Source organism: Corvus hawaiiensis, chromosome 6, assembly GCF_020740725.1.
Source record: "Corvus hawaiiensis isolate bCorHaw1 chromosome 6, bCorHaw1.pri.cur, whole genome shotgun sequence".
In the NCBI taxonomy this organism is placed as follows: domain Eukaryota; kingdom Metazoa; phylum Chordata; class Aves; order Passeriformes; family Corvidae; genus Corvus; species Corvus hawaiiensis.
Window position 1 is genome coordinate 52,776,526 of NC_063218.1, and position 24,833 is coordinate 52,801,358.

The window sequence follows — 24,833 nt, forward strand, 5'->3', positions numbered from 1 at the left end:
AAACTGTGTATTATGGGATCACTCTGAAATCAAAAAGTTGGCAGGACTGGGAGAACTTCAGAGAACTCTACAAAAGTGACTCAAGTTCTAAAAATATGTCTCTCAGAGAGATTTAAAGGAAAAAGGTTGTGAGGTTAAGAGGTGATTTAATCTTTGTCACTAGGTATCCACATAAGTGAAAGGTAATTGCTACTATATGAATTTTTTAAGTAGCAGCCAAAGGTTCACCAAGAAACAACTGAAGTATCAGCTAGGAAATATTAAACTGAACACATAGAGTATTTTGCTAGTGCCTAATTCACCCACCCAAATCCCTTGGCTAACTGAGAGCCAACTTGCTGCCACCATGTGCAGCGTTTCTGTCTCAGAAGTAATGTTTATTGCAAACACTGTGTACTAACCATTTCTTTTGATTCCGTGTCCAAGGAGTATCTTCCATCAAACAGTTCAACAATTCTGTACTAACAAGCACTACACTGCAGTGGTCAGTAATTCACAGGCCAGGGTTTTTAGATTGGTGGGTTAGTAACAGCCACAAGAACTGAAACAACAGCCACAAGACAAAACAGACCACTCTCAATTTAGGCACTGTTGCCCCAATCGGCTGTCTTGCTAAAAAACAGGGTTAGCTTCAAACAAAAGCCATGGATGCATTATAAGAATTACTAGATGCTTTTATTCTGTAGACTTTTTTATATAAGTCATATTAGTCATACATAGTAGGTGCTTGTACCCCTAAAGGCAAATGTACTGATGTTAGAACTCAGTTCTAAATTCTTAAAATCTATGAAATGTGTTCAATTCTCAGTCTAAGGTGCTACTCTTCACAGAGTAAGAGTTAATTAAAGCAACTGTGATTCATAGAAAATTATGGAAGTCTAGAAAATCCTTTTATTGCTCCAATAGATATATTTTTCAGAACAAAAGAATAAAGCAGGAAATACTGGGAGAAACAAAGCATCATTTTTAATTCTTCACTCTTTGTTCTGGTATGTAGATGTATCTCCTTTACCTATGTAGTGTGAATGTTGCCTTGTTTGGCCTCATCCAAAGTTATTTATCATTAGAAAATTAGGATAATAAAAAAGAAATGTCAGAAAAATGTGAAGACCTACCCAAAAGTGTCCATATTAAGAGTACATATGTTCACAAAAATATACCTCAGCTGCATTCTTGTCCTGTATCTATTTTCTGTTATTTTGAGTAAAATATTTGAATAAATGTGCTATCTGTATGTTCAATTTAATTTTTCTGTATCTCCAGCTTCCTTTACACTGATTGTATTCTTAATGACGTGGAAACAAATAAAAAAGGAAATATATATATTAAAATAAAAACAAATGTATTCCTATAAAAAAAGAGGTTTCAATGACAGACATTTGGTATATGGTTTCTGTGACTATGTACCAGCAGAAGTATTAACCAGAAACATCAATTCTAAATTATTATTAGAGAATGTACTTTGAAAGTAAATATTGATCTGTGTTTTACTAATCACATAGAATGGAAAACCGTATCACGTGGTCTATGTTTTCAATCAAAACTAACAAAGATTAAATTCCCAATACATTTTACATCATACTACTCATGCACAACTGACTTGCAAAGATTACGTAGCAAATAGTTTCGAGAAACTAGTACACCTTTTTGTGACCATTTAAAACAAACAAAAAAAAGACACTAACTTCATCAAATAAATTATTTGCAACAAATAATTTTTTTTAGTTCCATTCCCAAAACACAGAAATAGGTACTGAAAAATGTAGTTGTCACATCCTGGTGAAGGATGCCTGTCACTTTATATCAAAGCAAAATACTGTGTTGTTTCATTCACATGGTTTTAATTTTTAAGGTAAAACATAAAATTAATATTTTGGTTTTTCCTCAAAACCTTTAATCTCAAAATGCCATTGACAAAAGTTGCTGTTTTCTTTTATGCTCCAGTTCTCCTTCTCAATCTCCCTCAGGACTTAAATCCACATGGAACTCAATTTAAGGAACAGAAAAGGGGCAGAATGCATTCATTTCAGGACATGATACCCTAAGTATTGGCTGGTGACAATGTCCATTATTCTGCTATGCACAGATAGGACTAAAATCTCTCCAGACTAAGGCAGTGACAGACAACAGATAACTTCAGCTGAAGAAATCAAGTAGGTGAAACATATCACATGGCACCTGGAAAATCTGTGAAGAAATTTTCTGTGCCTTTAGAAAGGAGCAAGAATTACCACACTTTCTTAATAGGTTTCTTACTGCTGTAATGCAGGCAGTAATTTATTAGGTATCCCAGGCTTCTTCAGCTGCACAAAGGTTTTTGAGAACTACTGCAGGGGCCAGAGCCTCTGAGCACACCTGGAAGAATGAGCCAGAAATCCAATAGTGCAGATTGCCCAGGAAAAAGAAGCCTCTGACCCTTTCCTATTTGACAGCAGCACATGGGCCGCACTCTCTGAGCATGACAGGCAGCGGGACCCTTGCTGCTCTAATCCTTCAATGTGCTGACACACTTTTGTATTTTAATGGATTTTCTTTTTGCTGGTTACTGTTGTGGATGCTTCTATTAGTATGTGTTAAGATAGAAATGAAATGGGAAGTCTAGAGTACACCTTAAAGTGCATGTAAAAATCCACCAGGCCAGCCTTGCCCCACTGTGCAGAGGAAACTGTGCATTAAGAGTTCTTGAGTCACCTCAAGACTTTTGTCCCTCACCTAGGTATAGACAGAGCCTGTAGTGGCAATAACAGCCCTGGTGCCAAGATGGGACATGCCATCTGCACAGCCACAGGAGCCAGGACAGCCAGGAATTTAGCAGGGAAGCTTTAGCTGGAGCCAGGAAGGGTCAAAGTGGAGATGGCAGCAATAATGGCTCTAACAGTGTCCTTACACAGTATCCAGTATCCTCCATTAGAGGAGCACCAGGAGCACAAGCTATTATTCAGGGTGGGAAGAAAAGCAATTTGCAAAAGCAGAATTAAAATCAGAAGATGATCTTATGGCTTTTGTATTACTGTTTCCAAATTAAGCAATAAAAAGGAGCGTGAATTGCATTCTATTAATTCATACACGGTGTTTTCATTCTTGGGTAGTCAACACAACAAGCGGTGAATTAATGCTACTTTGTTCTGACAGTGTTGTGATTACAAAATGCTAATTTTAAGAAATATTTATATTGCTAATTAAGGAAGAAGGTCAGAAGTTCTAAGCTCCAGCTGCAATCAACACAGTTCGCTGCTCTGAATTTTACAGGTTCTGAGCTGTGAATTGTGCTGATTGCAGGCACAGCTCTGGATTCTTATTAGCCAGCCAAACCACCCCAGTTCTACCAAACATTTTATAATGCATTCTGCTAAGTTGTACAGATCCTACTACTATGATGCAGACATTAATATCATGAAGTAAAACAATAAAACTCAATCTGTATCAGCATAAATTGTACACATGGATTTTAGAAATAAAAAGATGAATAAAAATAAAGGCAATAAAGGTATGAGCACTTCATCATGCTGACACGAGAAGAAAAGTGAGCTAATTGTACAGAAAAGAAACAGAGGAACCAAAATAAAGTGAAAAGAAAAATCAAACCAAGAAAACCCACAGAAGAGGAGGTTATGAAACTGTGTGTGTCTGTGTCCACACGTCCACGTACAAAGACTTAAGTTATAATAGAACTCAGCTGGATGTAACAAAAGCAAAACAATCACAGAACAGAAATAATAACAAATGAAATGATGGTGGTGGTATTCTGAAACACTGGCATTAAAGCATTATCTGGTGGCAACTGAGAGAAGAAAAACACAAGGTAGGGAGAAAAAGACATGAAAATGCTTTATGAAAGAAAAACATCCCTGAAAAAAATGTGACATTTTAGTTGCATCATATGCACAGTAATTTACATACTTTGAAACAATTAATTTTCAATTACTGGGGTACCTTTTAATACTTTTTAGCTATTATAGGCAGGTGAAGATTTTTCAGAGAGGAATAATTATTTTGTAGCTAAGACAAATGTTATAAATGATGAAAGACTTCAATGTAAGTATTCATGTACTCTTACAAATGTAAAGTTCCATTTCTTCCTCCTATACCAGCAAACTAATAAACTTTCAAAAGACACAGTTAACCCATACAGGGAGACCTGGCAGCCCTGGAACATCTCAATTATAGTTACCAGTCGGAGGTGGAGAAGAAAAGCCTTTACCCTGATTGCACAGTTTGTTCAGTCCATGACAGGATTTGACCAATAATCTGTAAATCAACGACTCAGTCCTCATGTATAGATCCAGACAACAATGAAAAAGAGAGGCCTAAACTCTCAGTTTGATTTTATGGTGTTTCACTGCAATATTCTGTTATTTCCAGACTATTTAGTGGTCCATAAATCAAATACTCAAATTTTAACACTGACATCTTTTACCTCATTTTGAATAGAAATTTTTATTGTTTACATACAAGCAGTTATAAAAGCTCACTCTTTTGTGAAGATTTAGCACACAGGCTTATTTTTTATTTCAGTGCAAAATGATAAGTACTTGTATTATAAATGGGTCTGTGCATTTTATATTACTTTTACAAGCTACTTACAGCATGTACATAATGACACCTGTGCTCCAAATGTCACGCTGTTGGCTGTAGTCACAAGCACTGATAACTTCATGGGCTGCCAACCAAGCAGAAAAAATAGTATTAATAATAGAGAAAAAAAAACTTTTAAATGCTTAAACACAAAGCATGAAGAATGTGCTGATGTGGTATAATTTATTCCCATATGTAAAGAGGAACCAACAGCAGATGTTTAAATGAATAATGTACAGGCCTTAACAATTCATGCTGATGTGTCCTCACTTTTATCATTTAGCTGTTAAGGGGGTGGTGACATTGTGACATTAGCTGTGTGATTAAACTTGGTACTCTTCATCTCCACAGTAAGTTATTAAAGCAGCATTCATGACACACTGACTTGAAGTACTGCAAGACATTACACAAACTTGGTTTTCTCCCAGACATAAGGGTAGCACATAAGAACACAGGGTTTTTGCAAAACACAAAGCCTCTGTTTGCTTGAACACATCAGATGATGAACAAAATCTGTGCCAAAATACTCACAGATAAAAATTTTCAAACCCACTTTTTTCAGTCCTAGATTAAAAACTCATAAATTATAATATATTCACTACTCACTTTATATTATTTCAGTCATATATCAGAAAGATGCTGGTTTGGGGCCATCTCAGTGAGATTTTATCTGCTGCATCATGGGAGATGTGGTTGAGTTCACAGCAAGATCTATGGTTTTTATTTCCAGAACCAATGGAGGTGACATACTTAGCACCAGTAAGGAACAAAATATAAAACCTTCACACAATGGAAGGGGAGATTGACAGTGAATATTTTAATTGATGTTGCCCCACCAAATCAAAAAAGCCTGTTGAACTGTGATCTCAGATTTTTTTATGCCTTAGGTAGACAACAAGCTTCAAATATCTAATTATTATGACAAGGATCTTGAAATAGTTAACTTATAGTTTGATAATACCACAACTGGTAAAACAATACTTTAAGGGAGATCCTTATCATTAATATTGTCAAACTGGCCAAATCTGCTGTAGCAACTCATTTTGATAACATTTTAAACTATCATTAATTCATGCTATTAACATACTGGGAAAGCTTACAAAATTACATACATTTATATCCTTATATACATGTCCTACACAAAATAAAATTACCAACTCAGAACGTTGATATTACTTTTATACCTTTTCTTTAGTACTAAACCAGTCTGATTAAATTTTGATTTTCCATTAGTCTCACACAGAACAAGGGAGGATACAAAAAATGGAAATAAGACCAAAAGGAAAACGTAAGCATAGAGGGGCAAAATCAAAAAAGAAAAAATGAGGAGCAACTAGCAAGGGATGTAACTCGAAATGAAATCATCTATAAGGAACGGTAGGAAGACAGTGAATAAAGACATCAGTGTTGTATTCAACCAAGAATGCAATTGATAGATGATGCTTAGAAGGCAAATGTATTTAATGTCTTCTTGCATCAATCTTAACCAAAATGTCAAGTGCAAGCAGTGGATAGTCCAATCAATATCAGTGACAATGGGGCAAGACCTCAGTCTTTTACAGAGAAGAGAAAGGTTAGCAAGTACTTGAGTTGGAAATTTTAAAATCAGCCGTAACCGATGAAATTCATTCTGGAGTATTTTAAAAATTACAAGACTTTTCAGAGCTATTAGCTCTTCAAGAACCATTAGGGGAAGGCAGATAAAATACTTGAAAACTGAAAAAGGTAATCATGGTATCTATTTGTAAGACACTGGAAAAGCTGGCATCAAAGAATTATAAAGTAGCCCATTAATTTTAATTCCCAGGAAAATACTGGAATTAATAGGCACCTAGAAGAAAACAAAGAGGTGGGTAACAGACATTATGCACCTGTCAGGAGCAAATCTCCATGCAGCACAGGCTGACAGGCTTTGGGGTTAGAGGAGGAACATAAAATGTCACACATCTCTATTTTAGTAAGGATTTTGACAGTATTTCCCTTAAATTATTTTGTAATCCAAATTATTGTGTTTAATTTACTAATTTAACACATTAAAATATCGCAGGAGCAATGCACAGGTCCATAAAAAATGCCTCTCAGTTGTAACTTGTTTGTTGCCAAAGTGGAAAGTTGCATCAAGGCATGTTCTGTAGCTGTCTGTCCTCTTCAGCATAAAGAACAAGAGACCGAGAGAAGTGAAATAACAGATTGCTGACAACAGGAAGGTGCCTACCTGTTCTTCATATCTGTGATGGATAGGGAGAGGAAATAATAGTCTGAAAACGTGAACTGCAGTTCCACCCTTTTCCTTAGCCCCACACACAGGCTCCCACCACCTCCCTTAGGTCAGCTGGAGCAATTATGTGGCTGCAGGTGAGTTAACTGAAACTTTATAATGAAAAAAGTGATTAGATCACGGCCTGGAGGTAAAAGTTTGAGCTGATTGTCAAACCGAAGGTTTGGGGCAGACAGCAGGAAAAATTTCTAGGAGGATAATGAAGCATCAGAATGGAATGCCTGGGAAGATTATGGAGTCTCCATTACTGGAGGTCTTCAAGTACACTTTACACAAATATTCATCAGAAAAGACCTCAGTATAGCTGCTTCTTCCTTTGGACAGAGAAATAAATCAAACAACTCAAAGCCCCTCGCAGTGATAATAGTCTATGTTTCTGTCATGATTAGTAAATTAGAAAGTAATTTTATCCCATACAACCCCCTCACTTAAAGGGTATTTAATGTTACTAGTATTTAATAAATCAGAATGTTGGAAAGACTAATTATCTTCCCCCAAAAAGGATTTCTTTTTTGCTCCCACTTGTTATGAGCAAGCTGTGAAATTTGCTGGTATAAACTATTGAGGAAAAGACTCCACAGAATTAAATAAATGAATGCTATATTGGATAAGGGAGTGAAGTATATTATAGCATGCAGTATAAATCAGAAAGGGTTACAAATCTTTATATTACAGAATGCCGAGTTTTCATTGCCTAAATGGACAAGGGAAAAGCCCTGAAGAGCATCTCCTTTGGGCTCATCCTCCTTACGTCGTGATTACCTGCTTTTGTGGTGTGGGGGTTTTCCAACTTCCATTTCAGCATCAAATATTAATCAGTCCCATACACTGGGAGAGGCACATTTTTTGGATGGCAAATGTCTAAAAAAAATTGGTTATCATTTATTCCCACTGTTTAGCTGGAGATTCCTATATTTTTCTGCAGCACATCAGAAGTCACAAACTAGTCTATGTAATCAGAGGTCATCAGTAGAGTGATACAGAGTTAAAAGAAGTCTTACCAAAAAGGAACTACTCATCAACAGTCCATGAAGAGGACATTTCAAAGGGTGGAAAAAAATGCTGATTTTTTTTTTTAAACAAGATAGCATTTTATCCTGCATGTAAAACCTTATTTGAGTGTAATACTTACTGGAGAAAAATTCTTCAGTATATTTGCTATTTTATATTTGTCATATCAAAGTCTGTGAGACTTTGTGTCAGTGCCCTGATATCTTCAGATGTATGTGTGTATGTATATCAGTGGAAGGAATGTCCTGATACTGAGAGGTGGCTTGAAAAAGAAGGTCTTTCTATACATACTACCAAAATTTCATCCAAGCCCCATGCCAGTGTGCACCTGTGCCATATGGAAGAACCTCTGTTCTTTCATCAGGAGCAACCCACGTCTGAATCTGTCCCATAATTCTGTCTGCATGTCCTGCCCAAAACCAGAAAATCATAAAGATCCAGGAAGACTTTCTCACAGCCAAAAATAGGAGGGTGTGAACCTCAGCCTGACATGTAACATCAGCTACCTCAGAGCTCTGAAAGCTCTGAAGCAGTTAAATGTTGGTTTTAGCTGGTTTTTTTATCTCACACTGTGTGATGGACCTCTCCTTTCCTGCAGCCACTTTAATTGCTGCCGGCCACACCAGCTTTGGGGTTTGGTTCTGTGTTTTCCACTCTTTCCATTAAAGTCATTTAAGAGTTATTCTCCTCTAAAATGAGGAGGAACAAGCAAAGTGAGGAAAGATCTGACCTCATTCACAGGATGGAAGCTAGGAAAAATGCTCACACCTTGCAGGAGAGATGACAGAGTGCGCTAGTTGCTGTTCCAAATGGATATAAAAAGCAAGGCCATGAAAAAAGAACAGCTGGCCATGGTGGTTTCTATTGATGGAAGTGGTGAGTTGACTGAAAGGATGGAAAACCTGTGGAAAAGACAGAAGATTTATCAATGTCTTACCTAGCTCTGGCATTTGCTGGAAGGAAGGCACAAACTGTCCCAAACTGAAGGGTACAGAGAAATCCAAAACGATGTTTATTAAAATGAGCATGAGATTATATAAAATACACAGGTCTATGAAACAGAAAACAGAGTTTTGCAGTCTGGATTTATCCCATCATAAATTACTGACTTGTCCACTTCAGTGCCTAAAATTCTTCTCAGCCTGGAGTCTTCTCTTCCAGACAGTAAATTCCTGATCCAATAATTCAGTTCTACAAGATGATACCTACATTTTAACAGTAACTAGAATTAAAATAGCAAATTGGTGATGCATAATTAACACATGATTTATAAAGCATCAAAGACTATTTTCTTCAATAGAAAAGAAGACGTGAGCATATGGAACATTGTGTTCACGTAGAAAATATTTATTAATATCAAAAGAATCCTATAACATACTTGTATTTCAATCAAGATACAGTCTAAATAGGCTTTTTTGCTAAATTACTAACAGATTTACTTTAAATTGAAAACATTCTTAATTTAAATATTAATTACATCTCACAGCATCTGCTGGCTTCCTGTAACTAATGGCTTGGGACTATGCAAATATAGATCTGGATGAACAAGGTATGGTTATTTTAAGGAATTTTTTTTTTAATTGACCAAGAAATGTACTTACCATTTAAAAAAAAAAAAATTCTCTCTTCAACAGTGGCTCTTAGCTTCCAAATGACTTTTTTTTTTCCCTAATAACACCATTTAGCAACTCATTTCAAAACCTACTAAGAGGTATCAAAGTCAGGTCTCCCAGTAATACCTGGATATTAAAAACGGTTCTTGAAGCAGAACTGCTACAATTGTCATCTTACCTTTACATTTAATTTCACTTCATTTACTTCATTGATGTCACTGCTTTTAACTAAAATGTTTTCCAGTTTTAGATCTCTGCGAACAATACCTGCCAAGAGAGAGTAAGAAATAAAATGTTATCAGTTGCAGTGAATATATTCTGACAGAAACACTTTAAAATCTTTTGATTAATTCCTATGAGCAGTTCCTGTGCATTTTACTCTAAACTGGTGGCAGCCTAACAAAAACCATCCTCCCCACTTCTTCCAGGGAGTCATATAATAATTTCAAATTTTGAAATCTCATTCTTCACCACAATCCTGTAAGAAAGGCAAAAGTACATATTGGTTCAGTCTTTTAAAATCAGATCATCTGACATCATCCAACAAAAAAATAGAGTGTATCTTTTATATTTACCGAATTTGCACATATTTTCATACCTGAAATTCATTTTTACATATCAAACCAGTCAATTTTTGCCCTTTTGATGAGGGCATAGAAGAAACAAGGCCTTATAAAAGATGCCATTCCATAATGCCATATAACTCTCCAGAAAAAGAGGAAATGAAGGGTTCATAGAAAGAGTATAACAAAGAGATTAATAATTGCTTTGCAAAAAACTCAAGAATTGCTAGTCTTGCACCATCTACAAAATCTAAATTTTTTGCTGGAGAGGTTAATTCTGTTGTGGACTGTGCAGGATTGCAATGGTTCCTTACAGTGGATGAAAATGCTGATGTTACTGAACCCTAAATGCAACATATGCTGTTAGGAAGTATCAGGAAGAATCCAGTTCTGCTTTTTTACCTCCTGTAATACACTATACATATAACAACTGAACTAAATGAAAGTTATAATGCAAAGCAGTTTCAAGCTAAGAAATAATAACACAGTTATTGTCATAGCTGGTGCAGAAAGAGAAATAAAAGAAAATGGCAGCAGGTATTGCATCTGTGAGAAAAATAAAGTTCTAAAAAAGCATTCATGTAGTGTATTTTACTTTTTCTTTAACAGACTATTTTTATCCTATGAAATACATAATAGATAAAATATCAATCAGTAACTGTTGTTAAATGTATGAACACTCGAAATCAATGAACATACAGGAGAGACAGAGGAATGTAATTACAGTTTTTGTGCAGACACACTATTGCTGAAGCAAGGCTTTGAATGATGTGTCCTGTCTCATTTTCTGTAAAACGCCCTTTACCACAAAGCATTTTTTTAAGTTCTCCACCCTCACACAGCTCCATTACAAGACATGTCTGCTAATATTAATAAAAGGGAGAATGTAATTATTTTGTTCTCTCTGAGTTTAGTTTCTTCTAATGTAATAACAATATATGATTAATAGCAATGCTCCAGCTGTAGTGATGACCTGGAACCCCAATGCACTTAATATTTTATGGACAGAAAGCAAAGGACAATTTACGAGCCACAAATATTGCCAGCATTGTGTTTACTACAACAATCCCTCAAGCTTTCAAAACATATGCATTTTAAAAATGTACAAAAATACTGTGATTTCAAAACAAAGGCTAAGTATGGATTTACCTTAAAGCCTCTTCCATTTAATGCATTAAAAATGACTTTTAGAAAGCCTAATTAACAACCCTTGGAAAAAAGTAAAATGCAACTTTTCAATAACTAGGAATGAAAACCGTAATACTTTAATCAAATAAGACTTCCAAACAATTCAATACCCCAAGAAAAAAATCCTGCACATGCAGCTAAAAGCAAATATTGTTTTACATAATATTGTTTTACTGTAGTATTTATAGTATGTGCTGCCATTATAAAGTCCTGAAATCTTATCAGTCAGCTCAGCCACAAAACTTTAGGCAGAAATTTGCACCATGGTATTCATACTGACTTGTGAATGGAACACTTTTTGTTCCTTATTTTTACCTTACTTTATTGCTAAAAATCCAAATAAATGCTTAAACAAGAAACAGTGTTCAATTGCATATATTCTTTGATTTGGTTACTTTGTAATCTAATATGCAAATATCTTTTCAATTATTCTTTCATGAAAGAAAAAGAACCCTAAATTACATGGGTAGACAGTAGAGTTTGAGTGGTTTAAAAACTTATGCTGGCTCAGGTTTCTGCCACAGGGGCAATGACTGAGACACAAAGGAACACCTGAAAAATAAAAATAAACATCTACATAAATGCAAAGATAAATTCTGCATCTAATATGACATCTTGGTGCTCAAACAGATATTGGAAACAGAGAATCATCGGACAGTAAGAAAGCTAGGAATAATTTAAAGAATATCACACATCTACATGATATTTACTCTTGTGCTGAAGTTTTTTCAATGGCTTATTTTTTGCCAGTAGCCTTGTGTTTAACTTCAGTTACCTTCATCCCAAGGCTGCTACCTTCTAGTTTCCTTCCAAATGGATGAATTTCATCAAAAAACAGACAACCATGAAAAATACTGCAACTTCTAAAAAGTCTTAATATATTGATTAACCATTAATATAAACTAATCTAAACCTCACAATCATATGTTCAAAAGGTGTTTTTACTACCAGAGCAGCAATCTGATTTTTTCCAACAAAAATATTTACAGATTTTTCTGCTGAATATGTTTCAGTCCTCATGCATGTTTGCTGTAAGGGTTAAGATCAGCAACTCGCTGAGTTTCATGTAAGTTTTCTACTTCACTTTGAAAAGTACTGTGAGTACCAACAGTCATTGTCTGCAATTCCTCTCTTTGTTTTCCATCAAATTCCCATATGATTCCTGGAAAATTCCCCTTCTGCTTTTTAGGAGTGTCCATCCACACCCCCTTCCAGGAGTGCATTCCACTGCTTTCAAGGAACATTCTCAGCTTTCTGGGAAATTTTCCACATGTCCATAACTTCGCACAAGATTTCTGGGAATTCCCCCTTTGCTTGCTTGTGTGCTTTTGGGGAATCCACAGCCAACTTCCTAGGAATTTCAAATGCGTTGTCTAAAGCATTCATTTTGGCTGCTCTCCTCCTTTTTCTACCTTCTACTTTCTAGGTCTTACCACTTTGTTTTTCAGGAAATTTCCCCTTTCTCTGCAGGTATTTCCCCCCATGTGCTTTTTAGAAAATCTCCCTCTGTTTCCTAGGAATTCTGTCCCTACTTTCCAAGAATTTAGTAAGTGCTTCTTAGGAAATTTCCCAGTGCCTTCCCAGTTTCCCAGCTGCTTTCCATGCATTTTCCTACTGATTTCCAGGAATTTCCAGGTGCTTTCTAGGAAACTAGACAAAGTGAGTGGATACTCAGTGTGCAAATGTTATTGGTAAATAAAACAAAAAACAAAACAAAAAAAAAAGAAACAAACAAAGCTACCTTCCATGATGCCTATGGCTTGGGAATTGCAAAAACTATCTGTAGCTGAGAATGTACATGTTAAAAACTCTCCTTAATGAAGTGGCAGTTCCTGAATATAATACTGAAAAAAACCCACAACTACCCAAGAGTATTTTCTATGAGAAGAGTGTCATTTAGTCAAACTGCCTCATGCATTTTCATAAAACTGGGAGATCTAAAAGTGGATAGTGTTTAGATGCCAGTAACACATCTGGAGAGCTATGACATCTTCAATTGCTAGGGCTGACTATTCAGTATAACTTGACGCTACTTTTGCAGTAGTGACCAACATCTATGGCTACACACCTTCAGCTTCCTTGCTGAGACTTTGTGTGTCCTCCTCCTACCCACATTTTCCACATAATTCACAGGGGCAAAAAATTGGCTGCATATTCAGATATATCTAATTTAGGGTGATAGTCACTTTATATCCATGTATATGAATATAAAGACATTTATGCGTAGAAGTGCTGCTTGAAAGGGGACCCATTTATGTTCATTTCCAATGCATTTAATTCTGAAATTTCAGTTTCAGTGTGGGGTTTTTTTCTATTTTCTTTTCAGATGTACATGTAAAGAACTCCTACAACAAAAGCTTTTAAAGTTTATAACTGAACAATTTTAAAGAAGCCTTCGACATTAAAGAACAGATTATGATACAGGATAAATATGTCTTTATCAATGTTAACTACTGCAGGAATGATAAGAAAAGAGACTGTACATCAGTGAGTGTGAACTACAGAGAAATTAAAGTCAATCAACTTCAAATCCAGCTTCAGTCTCATTTTTTTCACCTACTATCTTTAGAACAGTATTGCCATTTACACACTTTTCTGCATCTGAAGGGTACCATAATTGAAAGCCGTCGAGGTACAAGTGGGTGGTAGGAAAACCAGAAAATTGCCCACCACATGCAAACTCTGACTCCTGAAACAAAAGCTTCCATTTCAAAACACAATACCTTTAAAGCCTGTAAACTTAATCTAATGTGCATTAGGTTAATTATAGGTTTAATAACTCCTTTAGAGCAATTATTTCTTTGTCAGAGGTAAGAAAATACATCTACTGGAGACATTCATGCAGACAAACCTTCTGCAAGAATTGGCTCAATCTTAAGACATGATATCACAGATGAATATCACTAGAAACCATGACAACATTTCAAAACATTATGTAATTAGTCTCATTTCTTACATTACCTTGAGGTAAAAAAATACTGTTAAATGTCTTCAAAAATAAACCATTTTTAAAAGTTCACTATTTCAAGTTAATTTGTTCAACTTATCTTCTGATGAATGGATTATGTGAGGCAGTGAAATTTTGTGCTGTGGAATTCCTGGCCTGCCTATTGGATGGAACTACCACCCTGTGTTTCCAGGAATTTCTTGCAAACCAGTACTTTCTCTGATGGCTGAAAACAATGTCAAGTTGTCATCAGGGGCAGGAGTTGAAAAACATTCTCTGTGGAAGAGATTTTACTCTTTTCTTTAATATTTTATAGAATTCATTGGGAAAAAAAATCTTTGCTCTACTTTAGAGAAATGAGCACTGATAACTGTAGAATACGAAGAAACACCCAGTCTTGAAAACACACCTCAAAAAATACATAACAAAGAAAATTAGGTCCAATTCCAGTCTCCTTACCTCCTCTCCCCATGCTGAATCCTCTTGTCACACACCTCCAAATCACATGTGATCGTTGTGGCAACAGGGGCAAAAAAAAAAAATAAAATAGAGCATTGCTTGGTTCAAATGAAGCTGAGCACGTGGTGCATTTTATGGTCTTCCCTTCGCCGCTTTCAGACATCTGTTCAATTTTATATAGTCCATGCCCAAATTAAATTAAAACACTGAGACTGGCAGGAATGTGTCCACTGCTCAAAGAAGTGGAATAAAACCTGAGAGATGAGGGGGCGGGTGGAACACAAAAGCCTTGTGTTCTAACTACAGCTGTCTGCCACGCTGACAAGGGACTAGACTGGCATAACACAGCATGCTGGTTTGGACAGCAGATCTGCAAAAAACAAAATACACAGTCAAAAATGGTACTTCGGCTTTTTTAGCTACAGAATCGCTGGGTGCATTCAGAGATGGAAAAAGCAAACTTTTTTTCCACCAGACAGTACAGAACTATAATAGATTTTTCCTTCAAAGCAAATGGTATACAATACATTTTTAGAGGATTTCAAACTACTTCAATAAACCTGGGAAGCTGTTGATCTGGAGCATCCAGTAAAAATGAACTTTTGCTTCTAACTGGCATCATGTGAGGACATCCTTCAGCAGTGCTGCCAAAACAAGGATAACAAAAGCAAGGATTTCTGGGTACCCTTGCAATTCCCCTGGAGAGCTGATTTGCACATGATTCCTCAAAGTCTACTTTACTCAAACAAGAAGCTGCACAAAGAGGCTCAGAGGGAGTTAAAATGCACCAAAGAAGGAAAGCTTAGCTAAACATTTCCAGGCAAGAAGGCCAGAGCTCAGTTCCTCCACAGCAGACAACAGAGAAGAAGCAACCCATGGAAGTGTGGGAGGTTAACAAGCCTTTAACTCTTGGAATACCACCAAGATGCCCAACTTTATAAAAAAGAGACTCATTCTAGCACTGCAAATGGCTACTGCAAGTGAGGCACTGGAAACTGCCTCCAACTGGCTCAATTCCTGCAGGACAGGGATCAGAGTGCCGAAAGCTGGGGTCACCCCTCAGCAAGCACCTACTCCCCACGCTGAGGCAGCTGCTGCCCTGAGCAGTGAGAAAAGCAACACCGCTCATCTCAGGCAAACAGGGGCTTCGGTCTCTGGACACCATGAGGGTGTTGGCATTTTAGACATAGCGAGACATCACTGACCTAAAAGAAGGATCCAAGCTGCAAGAAATTGGAAAACATTGGCTGAAGCTGAGAGCGTACAACCTGCATTCCTGCAGAAAACAAGGACCAGGTTTTCAGCTGGCATTCTGCAAAATCTCCTCTGCTCCATTGCCTCTGATGCACCTCAGAGATAATCTCAGATGTCACTTGAACATCCTAAAGCCCTTTGGTTCCATCCTAGCCCCTCATTTCTCAGATCTAGGACTTTTCTATTTGAATGACAGATGACTTATTAGAAAACAATAGTACAAAATACTTACATGGAGACAAAAACTACTTAAGAGAATGTTCTTTTCTGATAGAGTGCTTTTATCATGAGATAACTTCTAATCTCCCTCAGTAGCCTACGTTTTGCAATTTACATGAAATGTGATTAATACCCTATTTCCATATTTAAGTCTCTGACAATATTAATACTCTTAGTCCTACTATCTAAGAAATTTTTAACTGTAATATGATAAAGTTATTACAGTTCTTGATTCTCTGAAATGTACCAGGAAAAAAAAGTGATAACTAACACAAGAAAAGAGATAAGCTTAATGATATGTAGAAATCTTTTTGTTCTCTTGAAGAGGTTCTGAAAATATTAAAAAACTGCTAAAATCCTGAATTTGTTTTACATTTTACTTCTGACCAAAATTTTTGTATTAAAAACTTCTGACCTGAGTAAAGTCTTCTGTTGATAAATCAATAAACTGAAGGATATGGGTTTTTCTCTTTATATGACAATTCAAGAAAAAAGAGGAATAACTTTTTCACTAACACCTTTGTGAACCCTTTGTTTAGGCACAAGAAAATACTACTAGTTCAAAATAAATAAATAAATCAACAAAGCAATAAATAAGGGAGAGGCTACAGCTGTTTTAACTCAGATTACTGCCAATATTTTTTTTTAAAAAAGGATTTTAAAAATCCTTGATTTTATATTAGCTTTTGATAAAGATTTCCTATTCTTGATGCTTTAATCACCTCATGAGAATCATGTAGTCTTTCTCAGATCCTTGTGGGTATCAGAACCATAGGGCAAGACACCAGGCAAAGCCAACCCCATCTCTGTGCACCTAACAGATTATTTTGCAAGGTTTTATTAATCTCTTAAACTAGAAACTATAATAACGTATTTAATTAACCAATTAAAGAATGAACAAATAATGTGGCAGACTGCCCCACGGATAGATAAAAATCTCAAACACTTCAGCAGTGAATTACCTGCTTTAACCACTAGAGGTAACTACAATAAATGCACACTTGGTACAACTAAAAGTTGTACAAGAGGAGCAGATGAATATCTGTCTCTTTTTAATATCATGTGACACAAACAGGGAAATAGAGGAGGAATTGTTATGTGACAGCTTTGGGCACCTAGAGGCATTTCTCTAACATATTTGCAGGTTTTTTCTTTTCCTTTGTGAATTGATAATGTGAGCAAAGAGCAATTTGAAGTTGTTTTCCCAACCCACAGGTATTTTTAGGTGCTTTTGACCAAAGTTAAAATGGTGAGGGATCCAAGGGGAATGTGAGCTCACATCTATATATTTAGTTGTTGCTGGCCAACGTGGACATGCCGAGAGACATGGTGTCCATCATGGATAAAAAATGGCCACACTGGGAGCTCCCACTTTGAACTTTCTGCTGTTGAAAGGTAGGAGCTATGTGGCCAATATATTAGAATCCAACATTCCAAATCCTCTTTTATTTAAATTCCTCCATGATTTTTAACATCTTCAATACCTGAACTTGATTAAAAAAACGAAGCAGATCAGAATGCTGGGGTTCAACCCTTACTAATTGTTCACTTCTACTTTTGGCATATCTGCTTCTAAACTGAAGCAGAAATTAAATCTTCTCTAAGCTCCTTTGGGAGCTGAGAAGCTACATCACCCTCCTGCTACAATTTTCCTTATCTGTTAAATTAAGATAATGTCACTTATCACAATTAACCTTCTAAAATATTATTACATTGCAAACTACAGGAAGACAAGTACTGCAAGAGCTATGAATGCACACTGAGGCCTCCTCCTACAATTTTACTTATAAAAGAGCAGCACCTAGAACAGAAAAAAACCAGGGCCAGGACCTCATTGCAGCTGGCAACGTGTCATACAAAAACAACATGACAGTCTCTACCTACACAGAGCTTACTTCAAACTGCTCTACTAAAGCAGCAAATATCTTTTCATGTTATGTGGGGTCTCCCAAAATCTGACAGTGCACCATCCTTTAGAAAGCAAGGCTAGAACTAATCTTATGCTCTTGCAAAAAGTAAAGGCTCAACACAAAAGGCCTGAGATAGAAACCATATAAGTAGTTGATCCTACTAGTTAATAAATTAATACATAATGACTTGTAAGTAGTATGTTTTTACCCTCAGTTTAAATGAAAAGAATGTAATTCCCAGAAAATGAAAGATGAAATCCGAGGAAGCCTGTGAGAAAGTCTTACAAAGAAAAGGGGTTATTCCTCAAAAACTGTGGAAAATTTCTATAAAATACATATAGAATGTCTTAGAAAGCAGAGGGGATATTACTTGAATTTACAGGAGAAAATATCTGGGCAGCACAGAGAACATTTCCAGAAGGCAGGGAGGAATTCCTTGAAAGCACAAGGAAAATTTTTTAGAACATGCAAGGTAAATTCCTACAACGTACAGAGCAAACATACCTGCCTAGAGGAGAGATTCCTCAGAAAGCACAAAGAAAATTCACAAAACATAAGAGGTTAAATTCCTAGGAAGCAGACATGGAGAATTACTGAACACCAGAGATATACTCCTGGAAATGAAAGAGGGAATTTCCAGAAGGCACATAGCAATTCCTGTGAATTAAGGGGAAATTATTATGATGCACCACAGGGAAAAAACACACCAAAAAAAGCGTGGGGAAATAATCCTGGAAAGTGATGAGGAAATATAAGTAGAAAGCACAAGCTGGCATTTCCTAGATAGCACAGTGCAAATGCCTGGAAAGCTGAGAGGTGAATTCCTAGAAAGCAGGCTAGGAATTCCTAGAAAACACATGAGCACTTTCCTAGAGACTCCCAGAGCCAGGTGTGTCCTGTGCAGCACTCCAGCCCTTTAACAGCTGCATCAGATTTTGCCTGAACAGGGAGCAGAAGGACTGGAATACTGGGTCACCCCTGCCCCCAGTGACAAAACCTAACAATAACTAGGCAGTCCAAGCCAAGAGAAAACCGTGGCTTAGGTCAGACACTTCTGGAGACCTTCTCTTCTAGACCAACACATTTGCTTTTTTCTGTGGCCACTGCAATCAGAACCACAAAGGAAAGGAGGCAGAAGACAGGGGTAACCCTTCCTCACTGTGTGTTGCAGGTCCTCCAAGCCTGGACACAGCTAAAATCCTGCTTTCACATGTGCCCCAAACTGGTCCCCTTGTACTAGGAAAAAAAAAAACCAGCTCAAAAACCTTTTTCATGCTCCTCCTTCCTTTTCCTCTTGATTTCGTTTAACATTTCTGTGTTATCCCTAAATTACACTGAGGATATATGAAAGATACGGTGGACCAGTTTATAATCAGAGATTACAGACACTGGTTACTAACTTAATCACCAGTTATGAGTAGCAGTCAGTAGTTATTAACACAGATATCTCAACACCTTCATCAATTAGCATCTTTTACTTGGAGTTTTAAAATACTGAAATGGGAGATTTTGAGAACCACAAGAAACAAAGGGACACAGGATTCCCATTAATTTTCTTTGGTCAGTAAAATAAAGGAGGAAGAAAGCACATGAGGCTCAGCATCAAATTAACTAGTCTTATTATAAGAAAAAACTGAAGGGTCTGCTGTGGAGAGTTTGGCTTGCCAGTCTGAAAAGCCTCCAGAGTTAAGAAAAAGTCTTCACTAAATAGGAAACATTCACGTCTGTGCCACTGAAGACATCTGCGCTATAAAATCTGCTGTGAACAAGCTACAATTTCTGTTCTGTACAATCCTGACGCCTTAGTCCCTGTTATAAAGACAGATCTCCCATTGACAGCATCAGAGAGGGAAAAATGACTGCGGGATTAGATCCTACATTTCACTAGTTTTTATTTATGGCCACTTACCAACACCAACCACTTACCACTTCTAGAACATGTCAAATTACTCCATCCAACCACAGACTCAAATATATTCATATCAGCTTCAAACTGACTATAAAGTCAGCGTGAAGGTTCATGAATAAAGAGAAATTCTGGTGACAAGGCACAGGAATCTTAAAGCAACTCAAACTGCCTGTAAGACAAGGGAAAGTCAACCAGTGTTTGCATTTAGCACAACGACCTTGAGCCGTCAGTACACACAGAGAGATACATGGCAATTTTAACAACTGGTCAGCAACAAACACTCTTTGAATTAAGAAAGCTGTCACAAAGAGATGGGAAAAGTCATCTGTACCTTTCTTTCTTTAGTGACTGCTGAAAAGCCCACAGCAGAACTGTAAATGTGATTAAATAAATGCGGATTTCAGCTACCCAAAGATGTTCATGGTAATTCCAGTGAAGTCAGTGTAGTCACACTACATTTACACCCAGGTCAGTGGGATCAGAATCAAACCCTAAGTGACTAAAATCAACAGAGCACAGCATCTGCTGATACCACTGCCCAAAAAATCGCAATAAGCCTCAGGCATGCTATTATCAGATTACATGATTTCACTGTCAGGCTGAGGGGTTTGAAGAGCAACTACAAACTGTGGAGGATTTAATTTTCACAGGCAAAGGATCTCTTCTTTCAATTAAAAGGACAAGATCATGTTGTTTCTTCAAAGATAAAACTTAGTTTTATTCTTCTCTTGTAAGATGATAGATAGAAACATTCTTGCCTGGTATTTTATGAGATAAAACATTTTTATCTGTGACTGGAATGTGAAGAACAGGAAAGCTGGATTTCTTTTAAGAAAGCCAGAGAGTGTTTGCCATGCAGAACCACCAGAGATTACAAGATTACAATTACAATTGACATAACACTGTGAAGTGTTTCTGCAAATAGCAGAAACAGTGGCCAAAAGTTTATTTAGTTCTCATTGATAATAAGATGTAAAAACAGATTCATCCTTCCAACGTCAGACTGAAGCTTGTTGTCTCAATAAAGACTAATGGGATTACAGAAATTATGGCTCATGAAAATTCTAAGTAGTAAATGGATGTGATATGGTATATACTCAGTACTTCTAGAAATCTAACAAAGATCTTTCCTTAACCCCACTGACATTGGGAATTTTTACAAGTTTTCAACGTTTTCCTATTCTGATAGCATTTTCCTTTCCTTTCTTCCACCTTCCTAACTTCCTCTCTTCACTCCGTGCATTTCAGAGTGCTGGGTTAATTGCTCTTAGTAAAGTAGACACAAAACTTCACAGCTTTCTAGATGAAACAAAAAAAATCAGCAAATATACAATCTTGAATCATTTGAAACAGTCTTTTTTAGATTACTTGCAGTTGCTAGTTAGTAAAATTTAGCAAATCAGAGGTCAAGTTTGCAGTTCTTAGCAAAATGAAACCCACAAGCACAGACAAAAGGGGACATCATTTTTCACAGCTCTGATTCAAGATTTCTGGCTGCCTTTCTGCACTCACAGTTGTCCTACTCCTAGCTTGGCAGAAATACAGGGTGAATGTTCACACTCACCAAGTGCCAAGGCAGCCTGCAATGCTTAAAAACCAGAACTGGCAGTCTTGTCAGCAAAAGGAATTTATTCTGACTTCACCAAAACTGGACCAGCCACTAAGACCCAATTCAGTAGCCACCACCAACCACTGTGTTTGCAACTCTCAGAGAAGGATCCCAAACATGCAGCTAAGCCCCAGGGCCAGGAAACAGCTAATGAAACACGTGGGAAACGCTTGGTGTTTGGCAGCCTAGAACAGGCGAACAGTTCAGACAAGAAAAATGCAATTAATGGTTGCCTGCTGGGTTGTGCTTTACATTCCTTCTTGTGCTCAGGAACTAGAATGCCCAACCTGAAACTGTGACTGAAAATGTCTCAGTGCTGACACCCACATCCCAGGCCATTCTCTTTGACATCGTGGCATTCACATAATCTGTTAGGCAGCTGTACTGGTTTGGCACAGCCTGGTTTTAGGTAGCAGGGAGGCCACAAAGATGGATCCTGTGAGGAAGCTGCTGGAAGTTTCCACCATGTCCGGCAGAGCCAATGGCTGATGGCTCTGAAGATGGACCTGCTGCTAGCCAAAACTGGGCCAATGAGAGAGCTTGGTAACACCTCTGTGATGACATATTTAAGAAGAAAATCGAAGTCACACAGTTTTGCCTTCTAGTCAGAGAAGAGGAGGTGGTGAGAACATGTGAGGAAAGCAACATGGGACACCACGGTCAGTGGAGAAGGAGGGGCAGGAGGTGCTCCAGGTGCCGGAGCCGAGGTGCCTCTGCAGGCCGTGGTGCCGACCATGGTGAAGCAGCTGTGCCCCTGCAGCCCATGGGGATCCACGGGGGATGCAGAGATCCACCTGCAGCCCCTGGGGGAGATGGTGCCCGTGGCAGAGCAGGTGGATGCCTGGAGGAGGCTGTGTTCCAGTGGAATACCCGGTGGGGAGAGAGGATCCCGCTTCCAGGTGGAGCAGCCTGTCCTTGGGGCCCTGCACCCCGTGCAAGAGACCCACGGCGCAGCAGTTTAGGGAGGGCTGTGTGCCCGTGGGAGGGACTCACGCTGCAGCAGGGGCGGGGTGGCTGCTGCTGCTGCTGCTGCTGAGAGTGGACTCGCGTGGGAGAGGTTCGTGGAGAACTGTCTCCTGTGGGAGGGACCCCACAGGCTCACAGGGGAAGGAAGGACTCCTCTCCCGGAGCAGCAGAAGAAAATCTCGGTGCTGAACTGACCAAACACCCATGCCCTGTCTCCCTGCGCTGTCGGGGGGAAGGAGGGAGGGGTTGGGGGAAGAAAAGGTGTGTTTGAGGGTTTATTTTACTTCTCATTATCCTCCTCTGATTCTGTTAGCAATACATTCACTTTGTACTTCTAAGTTGAGCCTGTTTTGCCCTTGAAGTGTTTTGTCCTGGTCCTTATGAACTCATGAAGCCTTCATTAATATTTTTTCCTGTTCCCTCCTCTGCCCAGCTGTGGCAGGGGAGGGTGAGTGAGCAGCTCTGGTGGGTACCTGGCATTGGGCCAGTGTCACACCACGACAGCAGGTATCAGCACACAGGCCTGTAAAAAGGATGTTCCATTCAATAACATTTTGGGGTTATCAGCAAAATAATTAAAATCTTCAGCTAAGGCAACCTACACAAAGTTTTTACAGTATATAATAACAATCAGTGTTGTAGGCAGTTACAGAAAACCCTGCGATTACCACCTTTTTGGTGTATATGAATAAAATGTGATTTTTACACCAAAAAAAAACCCCAAACCACCAAAACTTGGGGTAACCATTGAGATACACACGAAATATACAAATACACACATGAATATATATAATTTCACATCCAGCATAAGAGCTGTTACAGTTCAATTACATACGGTTCCTTCTTTTTTTGGGATTTTTCGGCATTGATATATTTTGCCTCTGTCATACTGCATAGCCATGGGAGTGCTCAAAGATTATCTTAGAGGGGATGAAATATCAGAAGCCATTGCTGTAATTTATTAGGTCCAGTTCTAACATCTCATGGAGCTGGGCATACCACTAGCTGCTGATAATTTTCATTTCCTTGTATTTAACGCTGCTGAAAGAATGTATCACTTTTATTAATAAGAAAACAAATTTCTCCCCTAACTTTCTCTACAAGATTTTTTTAAAATAATTTTTCTTTTTTTCCCTCACCAAGTAAGTTTAGCTCTGAAATTCTCTTTCATCTCCTGAGATGTGATCCTACATCTGCTCTGCAGGTAGAATTTTATTTGAAGTAAACCACAACATAAGAGACAAATCCCTAGGTTCAAATCACTGGAAATGCCTTTGCCTAAAAAAGTCAAATGCAAAGAAAGACCTTCATACAAGAAATATGGTTGACTGCATGTACACATAATTTCATTGGAAAATGCACCGAAAAAATGCAATTTTTATCACCTATTTCAATATATTATTTGATGCATATCTTTATGTTGCTATACATTTAAAAAAATACAAAATCCTAAATTACTTTTTTATCTTTCATTTTGTTCAAATGTTTCACAACTTAAGCCTACCATATTACATGGCTCTTCAGGAGACTTAAATAGTATTAAAATACTGTCTTCAATTTGAAGGGCAAAATACCTGGAAAATTAAGGTCACATAATGTTTCAGAACCTAATGGAGTATGGATTTCTGCTTGGAGTACTTCAACCAGAAACCTCAGTAATCTTAAATCTGTCTCTGCTAGACATAATAAGTTTTAAAAGTTTGAATGAATTTCAGGGTATATTTTGTATACCCTGTAATTTCTGAGCAGGGCACAAAGCAGTAAGTTCAGAATACTCAGCTGCCATAGAAGAGAAAAATCATTCAAATCAAAAGCACTCTTACAGGATGTTAGAAATAGCTGCAGTAATAGATTTTGAAGCAGTAAATATGATGTTAATTTCTTGCACTATTGTTTAAATATACATAAACACCACTGTAATAATAGGGCATGGGGTTATTAAAACTTGGCATGCTCGAAAGGTGTGCACCACCACACACAAAAAATAATCTGCATCTGGCACTTATTGCTTGACTTCTTGGGTGATTCTTGTGTCAGTGATTATTTCCTAAGGGTGCCCAAGGCAGATAACTCAGAGCATAACAGAGAACAGCCTAAAGCCTCTTCAGGCTAGGAATATTTTTCCATATGCTGTAATGGATTTTTGTTTTAATACCTGACCTCTTATGGTCAACATCAGCCAAGAAAAGCCACCACACTACTATTCAGCCCCCAGGAGACCCCAAAGGCAGCAGGGCTTACAGGGAAGACTCTGTGCTACTGCAACCTCCCACTGTCTTCTCAGCAGCTCGTGGGGACAGCATGTGAGCAAGCAGCAGATTTCAGAGCTGTG

General features: G+C 37.7%; 1 long non-coding RNA gene across 1 annotated transcript; it reads right to left on the minus strand.

Annotated features, from left to right (window-relative positions):
• Positions 1-413: 413 nt before the first annotated feature.
• LOC125327223 lies at positions 414-8,739 on the minus strand. The gene is made up of 3 exons (XR_007204164.1): positions 8,631-8,739; positions 4,585-4,660; positions 414-541 (listed from the first exon to the last, which is right to left on the minus strand). It is a non-coding gene; the product is annotated as an uncharacterized LOC125327223 (long non-coding RNA).
• Positions 8,740-24,833: the final 16,094 nt, after the last annotated feature.